This window comes from Oryx dammah, unplaced genomic scaffold (assembly GCF_014754425.2).
Source record: "Oryx dammah isolate SB20612 unplaced genomic scaffold, SCBI_Odam_1.1 HiC_scaffold_12, whole genome shotgun sequence".
Lineage (NCBI taxonomy): Eukaryota > Metazoa > Chordata > Mammalia > Artiodactyla > Bovidae > Oryx > Oryx dammah.
The window spans coordinates 32,344,125-32,366,055 of NW_024070196.1; the positions used below are offsets into that span (position 1 = coordinate 32,344,125).

At 35.9% G+C, this 21,931-nt stretch overlaps 1 non-coding gene across 1 annotated transcript; it reads right to left on the bottom strand.

Annotated features, from left to right (window-relative positions):
• Nucleotides 1-10,638: 10,638 nt before the first annotated feature.
• Nucleotides 10,639-10,710, bottom strand: TRNAC-ACA. The gene has a single exon. It is a non-coding gene; the product is annotated as a tRNA-Cys (tRNA).
• Nucleotides 10,711-21,931: the final 11,221 nt, after the last annotated feature.

A 21,931-nucleotide genomic window follows, 5' to 3' on the forward strand; every position in this document is an offset into this window, starting at 1 on the left:
GGATAAATTATTAAGTGGAGAACTGTTAAGTATATCATTACTGGGGGAAACTTGAGAAAATGATCCAAATCCTAGTCCTCTGATTTCTTTTTCCTGAGAAGGGAAGAAGTTCGGTGGCTGAACACTGACTGAGAGGAACTGATCCAGGGCTGCTAGTTTCTTGGCATTTTCAGATGGCTGCCTTGCAATCAGAGGCACCATAGCTTTTTGGTTTTTAAATGAAAATGGCCCTCAGGCACATACCTTCAGATATTGGCACTCAGAAGCCTACCAGAACACACAAAAAGTTTCAAGAGATATGAAATATGTAGTGGATGCTACAATCTGCATTTTGTACTGTTCACATTCATTCATACTTCACATTAAATCCACTCGTTAATACAGTTAAATACAGCTTCTTTAATACAGTTGCCAGTTACAACTTCTGGGGAGGGGGACATATAATAAAAAGAGAGTTAGCTGGACAGATTATAGTTTGCATTACTGCCACTGATGTCGTCTTCCTTTCACACTCATTCCAGATTACTTGTATTCTCACCTAGCACGTATGTTCTAGTATGCTTGCCTGATGTTGTAATGCAGACCTCTTGCCTGAGGAGTCAGAGGCCTTTGCTTTCATGTCCTTGTTAGGCTGAAGTCAGTACAGGTGCCCAGCTCCAATTATTACTAGGCATAGGAGCATAAAATGTTGTCCTGGTGACTCTCTTTTCCACATTATATAGTAGTAAATTTGCCTCCTCCTAATAACCAGGGTCAATTCCCTATTCTGGCATAAGACCTTCTTTGCCTGTGGTCTACTGGCCAGTCAGATGCAGCCATGCCTTTCTCTTCAGTATGCTACACTTAGTAATACTGTGATCTCTACTAGATAATTCATCTTCTCTATTTTGCCCTAAAATGCCTCCTGTGCGGTGGATCCTCTTTAGTGAATATTGGTGAGGGACACAGAGGTTCATCATCTGTGCCTAATCCTATAGGTACATCCACATATTTTCCTCCAAGAACAGCTTGTTTCATATTTAAATGTTATTTCAGGTCCCTGGCCAACCAGCTAAGCCATTTGCTACTGCTCAGGATTTAGTGAACATATTTATCTGAGGTCAGCTCTACCTCTGCACAAATTTATCTGAAGCTCAACCCACTGAGACATATTTCTCTAATGAATTTTAGAAACACATTTTACTGGGATTCTCATGTAGCAGCAGGCATCGTAAGCTTGTGAATTAAACCTTAGTTTTTCTCTTTTCCAATAGCTGGCACGGGGAGCCTAAGGGACCATAGGTAGAAGCTGTGGGAGAGGCATCCATAAGACAGAAATAGATGATATGGCCACCTGCGTTGTAAGTTACTTGTATTCTCTAATCTAATTGGGTCTGACTCATAATATTCAATTTCAATTTTGTGATGAATTACTTTGCACCTGTATTTCAATTGTGTGATGAAGTTGCATTTGCACCTCTGTAACTTGGTGGTTTTGTAATATCTGGCTCAGGATGGGCAGCTCTGGTTACAAAGTCACTTAATACCTCATGCTCAGTTGCCCACCATGAGGTAGGGCCAAGAGCAAGTCAGGACCTGCTTTTAAAACAGTGAATAGTTCTTTCCTGTAGTTGGTGTGTCCTTGCCCTGACACCTCACCACGCTCCCTTTGTCTGGATCTTTGTTAGGACACTTCTATTTCGATTTGGCCAAATATTTTAGCACAGCATTTTAATGTGCCAAATAACTTTAAATTGACAACTTTCCAAATCATCTAATACTTGGGAATGAAGCTGTATTTTCAAATGTGATATATGCTGTCTTTAAAATATGAAGAAGCCTCCCAAGTGCTATGCCTTTTTCTTAGTGATAAGGGGGGCACAGTGCCTTTGCTTGTCCTTCATTGTGGAGGAGATATATTGACATACCTCTAATGTCTGGACACTTATCAACTATACTTGTGTGACATATTCTGGACCTTTTTATGATTTATATTAATGTTCTAAGATATACACGGTTTTACTAGGGCAGCCAGTACACTTGCCACTTAACTTTTCTGGGTCAGATGAACATGGTGCCCTCAGTATAGTAGATTGGTGGGAAATAATGTGAACTGTCCCGATCATCTAGGTCCCTTCTGACTCTGTGACCAAGAGTGAGAGTTAGTATTATTCTGTGACAAAACTGAATCTATGCTGCCGTTTATTCCAGGTGAATATAAATGATTCTGATTCTTTCTGACAGGGACTGAAAGAATATATTTGTTATGTCAATAGCCAGATACCAACTCCCAAAATTTACATAAAATCTTCTAGTAAACACACCACATACAATACAATAATTGTGATTAAGACTATCACTTGAATATTTATGCTGGTCTGTCATTGTTGTGATCTATGTGACTGTTTTTAGGGACTAGACGAGTAAAATAAACAGAGATGTTAAGTGGAACTGTGACCCTTAGGTCCTTTAAGTTATTAAGAGTGGCACTAATCTTTATCATTCTACCCAGGACATAGCATTATTTCCAATTTATACATTGGTCAGAGAAACAAAAGTAGTGTGAAAGCTTTGTCTAAGCTATTCCTACCATTATGACTTTTACTCTAGAAGACAAGAAACTGATGTGTGAATCAACCCAGCTATGAAGTATATACATCCTGGGGAATCCCTTGGCAGACCTGGAGAACCAACAGACACACTGTGAGATAGGGTTTGGCCACGTTCCCATTTACCATATGTCCCCATTCTAATAGTTGGTCATAGTGGTGTTTTGAGTCTTCAAGTATGATTGTCATCTTAGATTGTATATTCAAATATCCTAATAAGTTTAGTATGTTTTCCCAGTACATAAGTATTCTAATAAATGACTAAAGTTTCCATTGGGGAATATTGGGGGAAACAACTACTAAATATAATTGTTATGGCTTTTTGGATTCTTTTGCAAGATGAACTGGCCTCCACTTTCAACAATGAGCTAAGGGTCACTAGGCTGCTGCATATGGAAACGGGTTTTCCATTGTGGCCACTGATGTTAGCCTTCAGTTGTCCGATTCTTGATCTTTTCCAAATGTATCAGTCAATAAAAAAGCTTGTCACATTTTATTCTATCTCACCTTTTGGAACATTATGGTGTATTAACTATTACCATAGATTTCTGCAAGTTGGGTTCCCTCAGATAATGTCCACTTTGCTCCCACCAGTTAAGTGCTGCTACATAACTGGTACTATTCCGTAACTGTATTATCTTCATTGACCCTAGAGAACTCAATACCATAGAGGTTTACCCAACTCTCAATCTTGACTTACAACAAAAATAGTAAACAGTGAGCTTCTTAATATCAGTAGCATCCTCTTCACCATTATTACTGTTATAGTAAAGTAGGTGTTTCTGGTCATTATTAGGGAGTAGAATTTGCTGGTATGTCATAAGTCTTTGGGAATAAACCCTTTCACTCTTCCCCTTGGTGCCTTCCTCAGTACTCTATCAAGGCATCCTAGTCAATCATTCTTATGATCTGTTCCCAGAAAGCTTCCTAATGTTTCCTGGCAATAGATAGAAGTTAGCCATTGAATGCAGTTCTGTTAGTGATAAATAGTTTTCTTCTGAAGAAGAAATAATACTTCCCCTCAGCCATACTGAAACATGCTGTTAATTATTTGCTTAGAATATACAAGGGGAGATGGGGTCAAGGCTCAAAAAGGCCAGTTATCATTTTTTGAAGCTTCTGCCTCCTGTGAAACCTCTGCATGGTCTCCAAGCAAGGGTTGTTTTCTACCCTTGAGGGGCAACGAGCCTCTTCTAAAGTCCCAGGGCATTCACGGAATCTGGAAGTTCAAGATTGTTAGGTACATTCACACAGATGTTCCTACCTAAATGTCAAAGTCCCTGAACTTCTGTATCATAGACCTTACTTTAGCAACAAAGACTTGCTAGGATTAGGCAGGGGTGGGGGTGGGCGGGGGGAAGCTAAATAAATGCTGTAATTTTGCTTCACTCACTGTCTGGTCCTCAGCCTTGCTTTTAGTCCTGTAGCCCACCAGCTACAGGAAATGAGGGACTCTGACATAAAGAAAGTCTGGCTCTAACATTAGGATCTGAATTGGCAGTTGGCTTTCCTTTCTTTACTGTATCACTAGTACTTAGTGAGAGCCAACCAGCTCCATCATTCTGAAATTTCCCATTATTATCATATGATCCAAATTCTTGAAAAATTATACAGTCTGTACCTCCTTCTTTACCTCTATCCTACCCCAGTTTATTGTTTCCCTGGTGGCTCAGATGGTGAAGTGTCTGCCTACAATGTGGGAGAAAGATGCTCTGGAGAAGGAGATGGCAACCCACTCCAGTACTCTTGCCTGGAAAATCCCATGGATAGAGGAACCTGGTAGGCAACAGTCCATGGGGTCACAAAGAGTCACACATTAGTGAGCGACTTCAGCCCAGTTTACTACTGCTGCTGCTGGTAAGTCACTTCAGTAGTGTCCGACTCGGTGTGACCCCATAGACGGCAGCCCACCAGGCTCCGCCGTTCCTGGGATTCTCCAGGCAACAACACTGGAGTAGGTTGCCATTTCCTTTTCTAATGCATGAAAGTGAAAAGTGAAGTCACTCAGTCGTGTCCGACTCTTTGCGACCCCATGGCCTGCAGCCTACCAGGCTCCTCCGTCCATGGGATTTTCCAGGCAAGAGTACTGGAGTGGGTTGCCGTTGCCTTCTCCCCAGTTTACTACAGATGAGGCTTAATAATTGTGATACTATAGCATTCTATTGTATTCCCTGGTACAGGCTTCCTGTCATTTGACTTCAGCGATTCAGGAACTGCATTTGAGGACTACTTTAAATGAGTCTTAGCGTGGGTTCTTTCAGTAGCAGATTCAAAGATAAGAATTAGAGGTCAAATAACTACTTGGAAGTGCAAAGAACTTAATACTCGGAAGTAGGGGCTTCTACAGGAAATAACACAGAAAAGGGAAAGCTGTCAATAGTGGTTAGGTATTAAATGTGTTTCAGAGCTATTTAATATGGATCTAGAGTATCATAAAATTCTGGGAAAAGATGAAAACCATGTATCTAAGAAGTATTCTATCCGAAGAGTAAGAGAATTAAGCTATTCATATACCAACTCCTTACAGTCACTGAGAGCTATTGTAGTAGTGATGACAGTGGGTTCCAAGTATGAAAGTGTTAGGTCTTTCAGCAGTTTCAAGGACAAAAAAAAACTCTCTCAGGCACAAAGATAAACATGTTTGCACTTAATGGACTTCATAGAGAGCATCTATTATAAATTGTATGTGGAATATTTTTTCAGAAAAATACATGACTACTGTCAACAACTGTAAGACTACTGGGCCCCTTGGAATTTAATTTTCATAGGAAGACAGTTAAACAGTTCTAAAGAAATTTTATTCAAAATAAGCATTATTAAAGTACAAAGAGTTTAATGTTGAATATATGCAAAAAGTAATGCAAAAATATAGCTTAAAGTTTTTGGTAGTCAAGTTTGGCAGGTGATTGTTAAGAGCCGTGCGCATTTGCACTTGTGACACGGGAAATGAAGGGTCACAGAAAAGTTTGGAGCCAATATATGAAACTACTTCATGCATTTGTGTGAGTATACAACCCCTGAAATCTCAAGGATCATTATAGAATTCAGACACAATTGAGTAAACTTTGTTAGACTGAAGAAAAATCATATGTGTCAATGATAAAAAGACAAAATTAAATATCAACATAAATATTATATATAAGTTCTAGATTTTCTTAATTGTAACTTTATCTATAGTAGATACTAAACTGTACTTCATCTGACACATCTGAAGAATATGTCTTCTATCAGAAACTATGGAGCCACAGTGGTTAACTTGTGAGCTTCGAAGTAGGGTATAGTCTCAGAGCCGCACAGTTTATAAGGCAAAGAGAATGAAAGGCTCAAACAAAAAAGATTTATGCCCTGAATCTCGGAAGATTTTAAACCATTTGTGTTCACTTAAAATAAGGTAAAGGAAATTAGAATTCTCTTTTTAAGAAAGTAGGTATTTGGAGATGGCTCTTGGATGAATAACAAAACACACACATAATTTTTTATAAGGCTAATAAATGCTTTGTAAGATCATTTTAGTTACTGATATGTATTTAATAATTCCAGATATTTCATAGATATTTAGTAACTGTACAAATCATTTTTATAAAAGTAAATTATGGCTTGATTATTTGCTTTTAAAAATAATTTATGAATATATCAAGTAAAATATGAACATTTAAAAGCCCAAATGTAAAATATAAACTAAATATTCATTTTTATTTCACAGTGGGTGAACAAATGCAAGTTTTTTTTTAATCTCCCTTTTTCAAAATCTCACTGAATGAGAGAAAAGCCATAAAAATTAAATAAATCATTACCAATATTGGAAAATGTGGAAGGAAGCCATTAGTCAATGAGAAGGAAAAAGAATTTCTGATAATGTAAAGATGGTAGGTTAGACTGATCAATTCTAATGAAACTAAGATTCTTGCAAGATTGCATTGAGTCTACTATTTAATTATATATTATATGGAATAGAAAGTTCAGAATCATTCTTATGTATAAATGAATATTTGCCATAAGGCTTGTTTTATACTTGGAATAAAAGTAATTACATTTCCAGTTTAGATCCATGCGTAACAACAAATTCTGGGTAAATCTAAGATTTCAATGAAAAATATACTAATAGTGTAAAAAGCGATATAATAAGAAAGATGATTTCACTCTTTGCATGGTGAAAATTTTTCAAAAGAAAAAATAAATCTATCTTTAAAGATATAGTTTGTATGTGAAGGGCCTTCCAAATGGGGAAAAAAGAGCTCTTAAGAAAAACTTACCTGAATAAAAACAAAATCTTGTGCATATCAATATTCATTGTAATCAATATCCAAAAAGAGCCACAGATTAAAATAACATTTGAAACTCCTACAAATCAACTTGAAAAAGACAAATGACTTAAATGTTTTGGCAATAAAATCTGATAAAACAAAAAATGGGATAAATTTTGAACTGATTACTTGGGCCAAAATACTCCAACTTGATAACACTGTGTCTTACCAATGGGAAAGGGAATTTTTTTTTCATGTAGTATTTGTGGAAGAATGATTGATATAATCTTTTTGGCAGAATACATAAATTATCAAAATTTGCCTTTTGTTGCTGCAGTGATTCCAGGTAAAGACTCTATCCTAAAGAACTTGTGGTTCAGACATATGCAAAAAAGATTTCTCTTAGTAATATCAGGTATAGCTCTGCTAATAATAGCAAACAATTAGAAGCTAAACTAAACATTCAGTAAAAAGGAGGGGTTAAATAAATAATATGTTTGTGCATGGACTATTTTGTAATTAATAGACTAGTCAATCCCATCAGATTCCTTTGGTATATGAATGAGCTTCCTTGCTGAGACCAGGAAAGCCTACCATTCAGACTAAGCTATAAAAAATAAATAAATAAATAAATAAGAACTTCTTAATAGAGTGAGATACATTTCTCTTTTCTAGTTCAGAAAATGTGTTACTGTGAACACTTATCTGAAAAAATAATTCTTATCTAGAGTGTACTTGAAATAAAGTATAAATACATACACAAATTTTCTTTTGTAATTTAATTTTAGGATAGGAAAATAAATCATTGTAAATCCTGTTTGAAGTTGACTAAATATATACACGGAGAAGGCAATGGCACCCCACTCCAGTACTCTTGCCTGGAAAATCCCATGGACGGAGGAGCCTGGTGGGCTGCCGTCTATGGGGTCGCTGAGTCAGACACGACTGAGCAACTTCACTTTCACTTTTCACTTTCATGCATTGGAGAAGGAAATGGCAGCCCACTCCAGTGTTCTTGCCTGGAGAATCCCAGGGACAGGGGAGCCTGGTGGGCTGCCGTCTATGGGGTCGCAGAGAGTCGGGCACGACTGAAGCGACTTAGCAGCAGCAGCAAATGTGTACATGAGACATTTTTTCAGGCAATTAAATGCCAACTAATGCATTTGTATATGATATACTTCTCATTGAATACTAGTGAAAGGATCACATTGATGCCTAGGAAATTTATTCATTCATTAAAGTATGAAGCAGAAAACCAAAGCTTGGAAACTTGTCTAAAGTAACCACTGTGATATGTGACAGTAAGTGTAATGACATATGACGACAAAAAACGTGGCCCTTAGAGATGTGTGCTCAGTCGTGTCCGACTCTTTGTGACCCCACGGACTGTAGCCTGCCAGGTTCCTCTGTCCGTGGGATTTTCCAGGCAAGAATAGTGGAGTGGGTTGCCAATTTCTTCTCCAGGGGATCTTCTCAATCCAGGGATCGAACCCAGGTCTCCCAAATTGCAGGCAGACTCTTTACTGTCTGAGCCACCAGGGAATCCCTAAAACAGGGGGTTAGCATTAGGTATCTCATCTAACAATTTTTGACTGACCTGTTCCATGTTTACTTTGAACTTCATAGAACTGGCCATTTCAGGTATGCCCAGGCTTACTTCTTACTTTTAATTTTCTTGAATTGTTTCCTTTGTTTAATTGGTTCCTTCTCTTTATAAGAGAAATCAATATGTTCCTGTGTGTGTGGGCTAAGTCACTTCAATTGTGTCCGATTCTTTGCCACCCTATGGACTGTGGCCTGCCAGGCTTCTCTATCCATGAGATTCTCCAGGCAAGAATACTGGAGTGGGTTGCCATGCCCTCCTCCAGGGGATCTTCTCAACCCAGGGATTGAACTGGCATCTCTTTTGTCTCCTGCATTGGAAGGCAGGTTCTTTACCACTAGTGCCACCTGGGAATTTCCTATGTACCTGTAACAAACACCTTCAACATGTTTCTGCCAAACAAAGATTTTTGAGAATAGAAATGAGAAGATAGTATTGGACAATCTTGATTTCTATAAAAAACTTACTTGGTTAAAATTATAATACTTCAAACTCAGAAATTGAAGTAATATAACCTCCAGTGATGACATTAATTGGCATTTCCTTTAGCTGCCTGAGGGCTTCCCTGGTAGCTCAGATGGTGATGAATTTGCCTACAATGTGGGAGACTCAGGTTCAATCCCTGGGTCGGGAAGATCCCCCGAAGAAGGGAATGACTATCCACTCTAGCATTCTTGCATGGAGAATTCCATGGACAGAGAAGCCTGGCGAGCTACAGTCCATGGGATCACAAAGAGCTGGACATGACTAACATTTTAGCTGCCTGACCTAAATAATAGACTTTACAGAGAAAGTGCATGGAAATAATTTCAAGGAAATACATTTTTGGAATGTCTCCGCTTGAATAAATTGAGTTCTAAGCTACTCCTACAACTTACAAATCTGACTTTATTCCATTTATGTAATCTTTCTAAACTTTGGTTTCCTCATCTGTAAAGAGGGAGCATATACTTTTTCACACATACATATATTACATATACTACATATACTATTTTCACCAAGATCTAAGTATTAAATGAGATAATTGAATAAAATACATAATGTAGTTTCAGGCCCATAGCAAGTAATCAAAAATGTCTACCCAATTACATTAGGTCAGAAGTGGCATAGTAGATAAAAGCCTTCTTGATTGCCTTTGAAAATTGTCATTTGTCTTTCACATTTTTAATCTTGGAACTTCTCTTCAACTTCACTCTATTAGCAATGCTGTAAATTAGGAATGTGTTCACCACATTTAATGTTGCCAAGATTCCTTTTAATCTGAACAGTTTTCATTTTAACTATACATGATAACAAGATAATTGATCAAATTGCATTGTCACTAAATTAAGTTTTCAAAATTAAAGTGACTATCAGAATTATATTTAAGATTTTTCTAAAATTTCATAAAGTTCTTAAAATAATGGTCACGTCCTTAAAAATCTGAAGGGATATTAAAGTAAGTGTTATTCTTCCTTCTACTTCCTCTGTCTTCCTCCTAGTAGTTTCTAAAATAGTATTGAAACAGGGTTAATGTTTACAAAAAATAAGCATCCCTACCTTACATCAAAATCTAAAACAACTTAATCTTTAAGGGAATTAAATTTTTAAACATATTTAAGAAATGCAAGAAAATATTGGCAAATAATTAATTACCTGACTTGTGGATTCAACAGCCCTTTCTTAGTGTTGTGGTTACTCTGCAGAAACAGAATAGTACCTCAGCTATGATCTAGTTCAGATGTCAGGAAAGATAATGCCACACACTTACCAAGAGGACATGAAAACCTTTCTCACTCACATAATTAGGCTTTGGGGAAGGGGTGGGACCAGCTTCCAAGGTTGCTCTGAAAATAACTCTAGAGAGCAAAGAAAGGAGACTGGGGTAGGGTTTTGATTTGTGGTTAGGAGTGGCCTTTAGATGAGTTTTCCCATGGCTGAGGAGGAGGTTGCGTGGTTTAAGTCTCCCCTGCCTGGCACCAAAGGAGGGAGTGCCCAGGCTTTCTTATCAGCTTGCCCAGATGTGGAGCAGAAGGAGAGAAGTGAGATCTGAAGCGTGAAAGTTGTCAGAAGTCAAACACCAAAGAAAGTAAGAAAGTGAAGTCACTCAGTCGTGTCTGACTCTTTGCGATTCCATAGACTGTAGCCTACCAGGCTCCTCCATCCATGGGATTTTCCAGGCAAGAGTACTGGAGTGGGTTGCCATTTCCTTCTCCAGAGGATCTTCCCAACCCAGGGATCGAACCTGGGTCTCCTGCATTGTAGGCAGACACTTTACCGTCTGAGCCACCAGGGAAGCCCAAACACCAAAAAGTGGAGTCAAATTTTTATTACATTAAGTGTTCATTCAAACATAGAGGTCATAAGGAGTAAATCACTGATGCACAGTTTTATAATATTCAACAAATATGAAAACACTTCATACTTAAAATGAATAAAATTAAACTATAGGCATAGTTTCATATTTGTAGAAATGTTAATGACAACAAAAATTTCTAACTAATGAATATGATAAAGGTAAAACTTACTGAGGAAAAATAGTTGACTCTATATATATACAGCTAATTTACAAAATGGCTAAATACTTGTTTAAAAAAAATCCACAATAGCATCAAGAAAACATTTTTTGAAGACTACAAGTCAGATATCACCTTCTTCCTCTGGCAAATGCCACAGATTTAAAAAATATTTATCAAAAGATTAGCTGGTCATTCTGAGAAATGGCAGTTTTGTGAACCATTGATGAAAGTTGTGATGGAACAATGTTGGAACTAAGTGTCAAAATTTTTAAAGTGTGGAAATTCTTTGATCTGGCAGTTGCATTAAAAAAAAAATTTGTTCAGGGAAGTAAAATAGATATGCATAATTATTTACCTTGAAGAATGACCACCATAGAGTGTAAATAATTAAAATTTAGGAACATAGGAACAATTACACATAGACCATTTCACAAATGATTGCATATAAATGATGCCACATTTACATAATTTACATATATGTAGTCATTACAATGATGCTAGAAATATATTTTTCCCAATCCAGGCCACCTCCTTCTTTAATCTGGACTAAAGCATAGCCCACATTTCAACTCTCTGCCTCTGCTCCTCTCCCAGCATACAATATCCCATTCTCTACCTAGAGGTTACTTATTTTTAAAGAAAATCAAACATAGCACTCTTCTGCTTGTAAAATTATTTTAATTATTTTTTATGTAAGTTAAAAAATTGTTGAGGTTGGATTTTGTTTTAACTTAAATGAAAAGTAAGCCACATTATCTTCTAGCAATCCCACTTCTGGGTATGTACCCACAACAATTGAAACTAACATCTCTAAGAGATAACTGCATTCCCCAGTTCACAGTAACACTATCACAATAACCAACACATGTAAACAACCTAAATGACTAACACCAGAATAATGAATAAAGAAAACTTGGTATTTACATACAGTGGAATATTATTCAGTCATAACAAGAAGGAAATCTTGCTACAGATAACAATGTCATAAACCTGGAAAACATGCTGAGTGAAATAAGCCAGACACAAAACAAGACTGCCTGATTCCACTTATATAACATATCTAAAATAGCCATACTCATAGAAACAGAGTAGAATGTTAGTTGCCAGGTATGGAGGGAAGTGGAGAATTGCTGTTCAGTAGGTATAAAGTTTCAGTGATGCGAGATGAATAAGTTCTAGAGATCTACTCTACAGCATGGTAATGTATTAAACACTTAAAACTTTATTAAGAGGATAGAGCCCATGTTAACTGTTCTTTCCACAATTTAAAAAAATAATAAAATCTGAACTTATAACCAAAATCACTGCAGATGGTGACTGCAGCCATAAAATTAAAAGATGCTTGCTCCTTGGAAGAAAAGCTATGACAAACCTAGACAGCATATTAAAAAGCAGAGACATTTCTTTGCCAACAAAGGCCCATCTAATAAAAGCTATGGTTTTTCCAGTGGTCACATATGAATGTGAGAGTTGGACTATAAAGAAAGCTGAGCTCTGAAGAACTGATGCTTTTGAACTGTGGTGTTGGAGAAGGCTCTTGAGAGTCTCTTGGGCAGCAAGGAGATCCAACCCGTCAATCCTAAAGGCAATCAGTCCTGGATATTCATTGGAAGGACTGATGCTGAAGCTGAAACTCCAATACTTTGGCCACCTGATGCAAAGAGCTGACTCATTTGAAAAGACCCTGATGCTGGAAAAGATTGAAGGTGAGAAGAGAAGGGGATGATGGAGGATGAGATGGTTAGATGGCATCACCAACTCCATGGGCATGAGTTTGAGTAAGCTCTGGGAGTTGGTAATGGGCAGGGAAGCCTGGCGTGTTGCAGTCCATAGGCTCTGAGTTGGACATGACTGAGCAACTGAACTAAACTGAATTGAACTTCTGACCATGACTTCCATAATCTGGCATAACAACTTTCCCATTTTCACCTCATTATCAAACTCTTCTTTGCTTAATAGTGAAAGTGAAAGTGGTGTCTGACTCTTTGTGACCCAATGAACTGTAGTCCACCAGGCTCCTCTGTCCATGGAATTCTCCAGGCAAAGAACTAGAGTGAATTGCCATTTCCTTCTCCAGGGGATCTTCCCAACCCAGGGATCAAATCCAGGTCTGCACTGCAGGCAGATTCTTTACTGTCTGGGCCACCAGGGAAGTCCTTGCTCAATATTTCCCACAAATTCTGACATTTTAATTTTTCTTTTCCATTACACTGAAGTTTATCCCCTTTTTAGGGGTTTGTACAGTTTCTTAATGCAACCCATGAATGGTTCTATCTCATTACTCAGGCCATATTGCAAATGTCATATCCTTCTCTCCTGACTACTCACTGACTTATACACCCTTTGTCTTTTCCCTGTCGTGGTTTCTTTATGTTATCATGTTGTGTTTTTTTTTTTTTTCTGATAATTATAATTATCAGACTTTTTGTTGTTCCTTTTTTATTTTTGATTTCCTTTCTTCCACAATGTAGGCTTCAAAATCAGAAGGTTGACTGTCTAGAATAGTGTTTGCACAGATCAGGTGCTCAGTAAATAGCAACTGATTAAATGAATATATAAAGAGCAGAAGTATTAAGCAACAATATACAATCAGAACTATGTGTGGATAGTCAAGAATAAATAATTTTCCCTTCTTTATCCTCTTCTGGATCTTCAAGATTTCCCCCATCAACATGCATTATATTTATAGAAAATAAACTATAAAAAGTGTGTAACTTAAAACCTTTAAAATGCCATAATTTATTTAATTATTTTGTTGAAATGCTATATACTAAATTTAATTTAACTTCTCTTGCTTTTTTAGTACTTTGAAGCATCTCAACAAAAGAAAATAGCAACATGATGTACTTGGTGACTTCTAAGACATTTTCCAGATACAATAATCAAATTCTATATGAGGTGGTTAATCTAGAAGGTAAAAAAGGGCAAAATTAATCTGTAAAAATCATATAATCTAGAGCTGTCTTTTAAAAGTTCCTATTTTAAATGTGGTTACTGTGATTTCTCTCTGTTCTTACAAATTAAGGAAAAGAATTAATCATTTGAATATTTCCATTTGTTTGCTCCAAGTAATCATAAATTGATTCTGGGAGAAAAATGAAGTAGCGATAATAATACAAAAAGTATTTTGAAAATGAAATTTAAATGCTTTTTCTTTTCTTGGGTCTGGGAATTGTGTATCTTGCTTTACACTGCATATTTTCCAACTTTCATGGAGTGAAATAAAATTAATGGGAAAAATTTGTAGTAGCAGAGACCAAGTTAAAGTCTGTAAAAATCATTATTGGTGTACTCATTATTGACACATGCCATATTCCTTACACAAATGTATAATTTTATTAAGATTGTTCTATATAATGAACCATTAATTTCATAGAAACACAAATTGAACCCCTAAAGGCAATAAATATCAAAAAAGTGAGTCATTTTCCACCCTTAATAGCAATTTGAAAAACAGATTTCAGAAATAATCCGGTAAAATATATTGCTATGTTCCTGATCATTTTTGGTCAGTAGCACAGATTTTTCTGGTATGGAAAATTACAGCCTTACATTTTGTTCAGACAAAATTTCCACATCAGGAAGATAAAATGATTTAAAAGTGAGAAGCATTATATTCTTATAAAAGCTGCTTATTCACAGGAATACTTTACACTCTTGGTTATCAATTATCTTCCTTCTCATTTGAATAGTTGTTGATTTGGCGTTATAGTTGCATAACTTCCTATTAATCCTTTATAATATGGAATAGAAGTTTAATAAAAAATTAATAATGGACATAGCAGAGGAAAGAATACAAAATGCATCTCAGCAAGACTGTTCATGGATGTCAAAACAAATCAGCAAGAGTACAGAAGGCTCTGTCTCAATTATATTTTGAGGGAGGGTATGAGACTGGAGAGAGAATTAGTTTCCTCTCCTTTATTGCTTAAACTATAAAACTATGAAGCATTAAATGTCTTCTGGGAGCTCATCCAATGTTTGGGAAAATAAGGCTTGATTCTGTGGAATTTGATGCATTTCTTTCCAGAATATAAGATCATCAGAGTTAGTGTGCTAAATAAATGCTGGAAACAGGGTGAAAGAAGAAGGGGAGAAAAAAACCAATAAAATAAATGATGAACAGGCAAGGCGCAAGTGCCAACCACATTAATAACACTCATTTTGAAGGGTAATATTTAAGTAGGCATAGAAAGTGAGCCACTGGAGAATTGAGATTAAAATTAAATCACATGCTTGTTCAATAATTATTTGACTAGGAGCTAAACACATTCATTAACAAATGCAAATGATTCTTTTAATTAGACATCAACAAATGAGGTCCAATAGCAGAAACCATGCTACTTGGTCTTGATAGATTTTCATTATAGAGCTTCAACATCTCCACAATAATTCCCTGAGTTTCCTTTACAGTCACTCACAAAGAATGTGAGTTTAAAACTGTTTTGATATTTTAATATACCTATAAATGTGCTTAAAGTCTACCACAATCAAGGTGAAAAGGAGAAGCTTATTTCTTTATATTTCTAATTGGCATTCCATTGTGCAGATATAGATATATCAGAGTTTGTTAATCCATCCACCCATCAAAAGACATTTGCGTTGTTTCCAACTCTTGGCAGTTATGAATAAAGCTACAGTAAATATTCATGGACAGGTCTTTTTGTGGACATAACCCAGGAGTAGTATTGCTGGACCATATGGAAAGTATATGTTTAACTTTGTAAGAAATTGCCAACACTTTTTCCAGAATACCTGGACCATTTTGCACTCCCACCAGCAATATTCAGGAGTTCTAGCTGCTGCAAATTTTGCCAGTGCTTAGTATTATCATTCCTGACATTCCAAGTTTGCTTCTGCTATGATTTCCTTCTGTCTGAAAAAAGTTCCTTTAGTAGTACTTTTAGAAGAAATCTAATATCAAGAAATTCTCTCAATTTTTCTTCACGAAAATGCCTTAATTTCACCTTTATTCCTGTTTCTTTGAATATAGAATTATGCTGGTATTTGAAATATATAGTATTTGGCTTGAAAAATCCTTAAAGATGGAGTCATAATTGTATAATATCAGGCCATTATGATTTAATTATCAAAATGAAACTTCAAAACCTTATCAGAAAAAAAGTTATTATAGATTAAAAGGTCAAGAATGAGTTATTCCATCCATAATTTTCACCATTCAGTAAAATCTGTATTCAATAAAAATAATAGACAAGAGGAAAGTTAGATAAAAGACCCACAGGTCATCTGGATATTAAAATTTCTAGATGCTAAAATAGTTGTGAATAATATATTCAAGAAAATATATGACGAAATCTGAAAAAGAAATGCACAGAAATAGAGCAAAGAGTCAACAACTAATGAATTCAACAAATAGATTACAGCAGATTAGACTCAACAAGTAAGAGTATTAATGAGTTTCATGTTGGATCAGAATATATACAGACTAGATATATGTTAAGAAGCAAAATAAGAAAATATTATATGAGACCCATGAGTCAAAAAAGAAAAAGTCTAAGAAATTTAATTGGATTTCCAGAAAGCAAACTAGCCAAATAATTACAAGTTTAGAGAACTAATATTTTATAACGTGCTGAAAGCAAACCTGTTGAAACTTTTCCCTGAAAGGAAAGCTTATCTTTCTTATACTACTGTAAATTAATAAGGGTATACTGGAGCTTTCTCAAAAAACTAAAAATATAACTAACATATGACCCAACAATTCCACTCCTGGAGATATATCTGAAGAAAATAAGAACACTAATTTGAAAAGATACATGCTCTTCAATATTCATAGCAACATTATTATTATTCCAAGATATGGAAGCAACTAAAGTGTTCATCAACTGATGAAAGAATGCAGAAGAGCTGGTATATATAGATTTACATAGATCTATATACATACATTGGAGAAGGCGATGGCACCCCACTCCAGTACTCTTGCCTGGAAAATCCCATGGACGGAGGAGCCTAATGGGCTGCATGGGGTCGCGACTGACCGACTTCACTTTCACGCATTGGAGAAGGAAATGGCAACCCACTCCAGTGTTCTTGCCTGGAGAATCCGAGGGCAGCGGAGCCTGTTGGGCTGCCGTCTCTGGGGTCGCACAGAGTCGGACACGACTGAAGCGACTTAACAGCAGCATATACATACATACAATGGGATAATACTCAGCTATTAAAAAAAAAAAGAATAAAATTTTACCATGGATGGACCTGAAGGGTATTATACTTAGTGAAATTAGTCAGACAGAGAAAGAGAAATACTCTATATTATCACTTATATGTTGAATCTAAAAATGAAAACAAATTAGTGAAACATAACAAAAAAAGAAGCAGACTCAGAGATGTAGAGAACAAGTAAGATGTTACCAGGGAAGGTGGGAGGGGCCAGATAAGGGTAGGGAAATAAGTACAAACTACTGTGCAGAAAATCAAAAGCTACAGGGGTATATCGTATAACACAGGAATATAAACAGTATTTTATAATAACTATAAATGGAGTATAATCCATAAAAATTTTGTGCCACTGTGTTGCACACTTGAAACTAATATTGTAAGTCAGCTATATCTCAATTAAGAAAAAACAAACAAACAAAAAAAAGAAAAAACAATCTCTGTTCATCAACACATCATTAAGAAAGTTAAAGCTAAGACAAAGTGGGAGAAAATTTGTCAACATACATTTCATACAGAATTTGTATCAAAATATATAATAAAAGCTGCTACAAAACAATAAGAAAAAGGTAGACAGCCAATTGAAATTAAGCAAGATATAAACTGATGTATACAAAGATTATGTACAAATAGCCATGAAGCAAATAAAAAAGTGATCATTTTCATCATTCCTCAGGAAATGGAAAGTAAAATGATGATATATCACTATACATCACACAAAATGCCAGGCTGGATGAATCACAACCTGGAATCAAGATTGCTAGGAGAAATATCAATAACCTCAGATATGCAGATGACACCACCCTTATGGCAGGAAGCAAAGAGAAACTAAAGAGCCCCTTGATGAGGATGACAGACAGGAGTGAAAAAGCTGGCTAAAACTCAACATTTAAAAAACTAAGATCCACCACAGGTGTACAAGTACACCTGTGGTGGATTCATGTCAATCTATGCCAAAACCAATACAGAATTGTAAAGTAAAAAATTAAAAATAAATAAATAAATTTAATTAAAAAAAATAATAAAAAAAATAAAAAACTAAGATCGTGGCATCCAGTCCCATCACTTCATGGCAAACAAAGGAGAAAATTAGAAAAAGTGATAGATTTTATTTTCTTGAGCTCCAAAATCACTGTGGATGGTGACTGCAGTCTTGAAATTAAAGACACTTGCTCCTTGGAAGGAAAGCTATGACAAACTTAGACAGTGTATTAAAAAGCAAAGACATCACTTTGCCACCAAAGGTCTATATAGTTAAAGCTATGGTTTTTTCCAGTAGTCATGTACAGATGTGAGAGTTGGACCATAAAGAAGGCTGAGTGCCAAATAAATGATGCTTTTGAACTGTGGTGTTGGAGAAGACTATTGAGAGTCCCATGGATTGCAAGGAGATCAACCAGTCAATACTAAAGAAAATCAACTCTGAATACTCACTGGAAGGATTGATGTTGAAGCTGGAGCTTCAGTACTTTGGCCACCTGATATGAGTAGCTGACTCATTGGAGAAGACCTTGATACTGGGAAAGGCTGAAGGCAAAAGAAGAAGGGAGCAGCAGAGGATGAGTGGTTAGATAGCATCACCGACTCAATGGACATTATCTGAGCCACCTCCGGGAGATGGTGAAGGACAGGGAAGCCTAGCATGCTTCAGTCCATGGGGTTGCAAAGAGTCAGACATGACTTAGCGACTGAACAACAACTGATCACTACACAATCTCCAGAATGGCTAAAATTAAAACAAAAATAAACCATTGGTTTTATAGGTGAAATACAAAGCAAGTCTTATCTCAAAGTGCTAGTGGGGATGTAATTTAATATAATAATTTGTACTCGCTATTGACATCTACTAAAGAAAGCCTTCCTCAGTGATCAATGCAAAAAAATAGAGGAAAACAATAGAATGGGAAAGTCTAGAGATCTCTTCAAAAAAATTAGAGATACCAAGGGAACACTTCATGCAAAGATGGGCACAATAAAGGACAGAAATGGTATGGACCTAACAGAAGCAGAAGATATTAAGAAAAGGTGGCAACAGAAGAACTATACAAAAAAGATCTTAATGACCCAGAGAGTCATGATGGTGTGATCATTCAGCTAGAGTCAGACATCTTGGAGTGCAAACTCAAGTGGGCCTTCAGAAGCATCACTATGAATAAAGCTAGTGGAGGTGATGGAATTCCAGTTGCACTATTTCAAATCCTGAAAGATGACACTGCAAAAGTGTTGCACTCAATATGTGAACCATGAACTTCCAGATGTTCAAGCTGGTTTTAGAAAAGGCAGAGGAACCAGAGATCAAATTACTTTATTCCAAAGTGAAAATGTATTTTAAAACATTTTGATTAAATAAACACAATGGAAATGTTCCTTGCTGGCTTAAAATGATTAACCAAAGATCAAACAATAACTTGTTGCCTTAGTGATTAAAACAAAAAGGAACAGTAGTTATAGGCAGAGTGTAAAACAAAATGCAAGCAAATCAGCTAGGTAAGATTTCATATTAGCTTTCTCAGAGTAAATCTATGAGTTGAGGTAAGTATTGTATTCCTCATTCTCTTAAGGATTCATTTAAAATAATCAGATTTTTAAAATAAATGGTGAAAATGCATATAATATGTAGACATATATATTAATAGACATATATAGATATATATTTTAATAGGGATATATAGATATGCTGTTGCACAGATGAAAATGCATAGCTATCCATCTGTGTATCTTCTTGTTGCTCGCAACCGAGATGGTACAATTATTGTTTTCTTTCAAGGACTTCAAATATTGGATAAAAATAAATAAACCCTTCTGAAAGAAATAATATTTGAGTGTATTTTCCATTATAATTTTTACTAGGTGGAATATATCCCCCTTATATCTTTTTGAGATTAAGATTCGTAAGTGATCTTTTATCAGCAAAATTGAGGGTCATAAACACGTGACACTAATAACTGCTAATACTTACTGAGGTCTTCCTGTTCATCTGTGCCTCTGCTCCTCAGGATCCTTTCAACTGACCTACTGACAACCGCTCCAAAATTGTGGGGTGGTTGCTAATTTATTTACTCAATGACTGTTTATTGAGTGTCAACTATATGCTGTGTACAATTTGTCTAGACTCTGGGGATATATCAAACAAACAAAACCTAGGCCTGTATGAAGTTTGAATTCTTGATGGGAATGGGACAAATAAAGATAGTGATGAGTGCCATTAGGGAGAGGAAGAAAACTGTAAAAGAAAGATTAATCTTACTAGCTTATCTAATAAGAAAAAGAATCCCCCCTTTACCATTCATAGAGTCACATACATACATAGGTAACAGAACTGTAGAATTTTTCTAAAAGACATGGTACTTCAAGAAAGCCAGGTGATTATAATTCATTCAGTTTAGTATAGAACCCTTAAAAAGACACTGAGCATATAAACAAATTTAAAATACAGTTCCTTTGACCTTAAGGAACTTCTATCCATGTTGTATGGCATCATTTAAAAATCCCAGGACTCCAGTCTTGCAGTTGCTTTGAAGTATACAAACTGCGAAGCAAGCACAGTGATAACCATCCACCATCAGAACCCAGTGTGGGCCACTGGCTCAGAACAAAGCTTTATTTTGGATGACTTTAGATATTTGAGAAACATTTATTCTGACTGAAAAGATTTTTTCCTTTTTATAACATTGGATGGGTATCCCAATTGAAACTGATTTTCAGTAGCATTTGACTTTTAGCTAAATAGAATGAGTTCTGCAAAATATGAAGAACAGTCATTTTGCCTGAACCCAGTTGTGGCAGGCAATCAGAAACCCTGGAGGTCTTTGAGTTTGCTTATTACCCATGTAGCTGTTGGGGACTGATGCTTAAAGACCTCTATCTGAAACAGATGTCACTTTACTGAGTAATCTTCATGTGGAAAGCTTTGTCTAAAGAGAGCTCATTTTAAAACCTAGCCATAATTACTTCTATTTTACTATATAGTCCAGAATGCCTCAGAAAAAATTTTCCAGAAAGAAACTGTTACAGGCCCATTAAGCCATATATGAAGTTTATCATGAAAGTGAACTATGAGAAGTGACTTTAATTAATTTGCCATCAAAAACAATTACCATTTGGTCATTCTTACCCTGCATTTGAATCATTCTGTTAGAAAACATAACAAAGAATATGTTTCTCTTTTTACTTCATGCAGAAGCTTTTGCCTTCCTTGTGAATTCATCTTAAAGTATACCTTTGAATGAGTTTCTAGTGGATTTTCAAATTCTGTGAGTTATTTTTGAGTGGGAGTAATAAAAATCAAAAGAACACTAATGTAGTATCAAGTATGCTCCTTTCTTGCATGCTGGTGTACAAGAGTGTTCATTCTAGGAGCATTTGACTAAATCTTTTGAGAAATCGACCTCTCAGTGTCAGCTAGCTGAACAGTAAATGCTTCCATGTGTGATAAAAGCAAAGATTCTTATCCCCCCCCACCCCCAGTTGATTAAGAAAAGCAAGTCTTTCTTATACAATTTTAGTGGAAAGATTGAAAACATCAGTAGTTCTTTGAGAAAGACCATAGTGGAAAATGTGAGAAAATAGGGAAGATTAAATTACCTGAAGTCTGGATCCAGCTGATTCACAGAGGAAAGTCACATTTTCTCTCATTCTGCCACATTCTTCTCACAATGCTGTGGACCATTGTTCCAGAAATCATGGTTTGACTATGTGGCTATAAAATCTGTAAATAAGACACTGGATATTTTTAGTGCTCTTTATCTTGAAATTCTAATATATAGATAAGAGTACCTGACAATATCATATTCATCAATGTTTTATTTTTTCAAATAACTT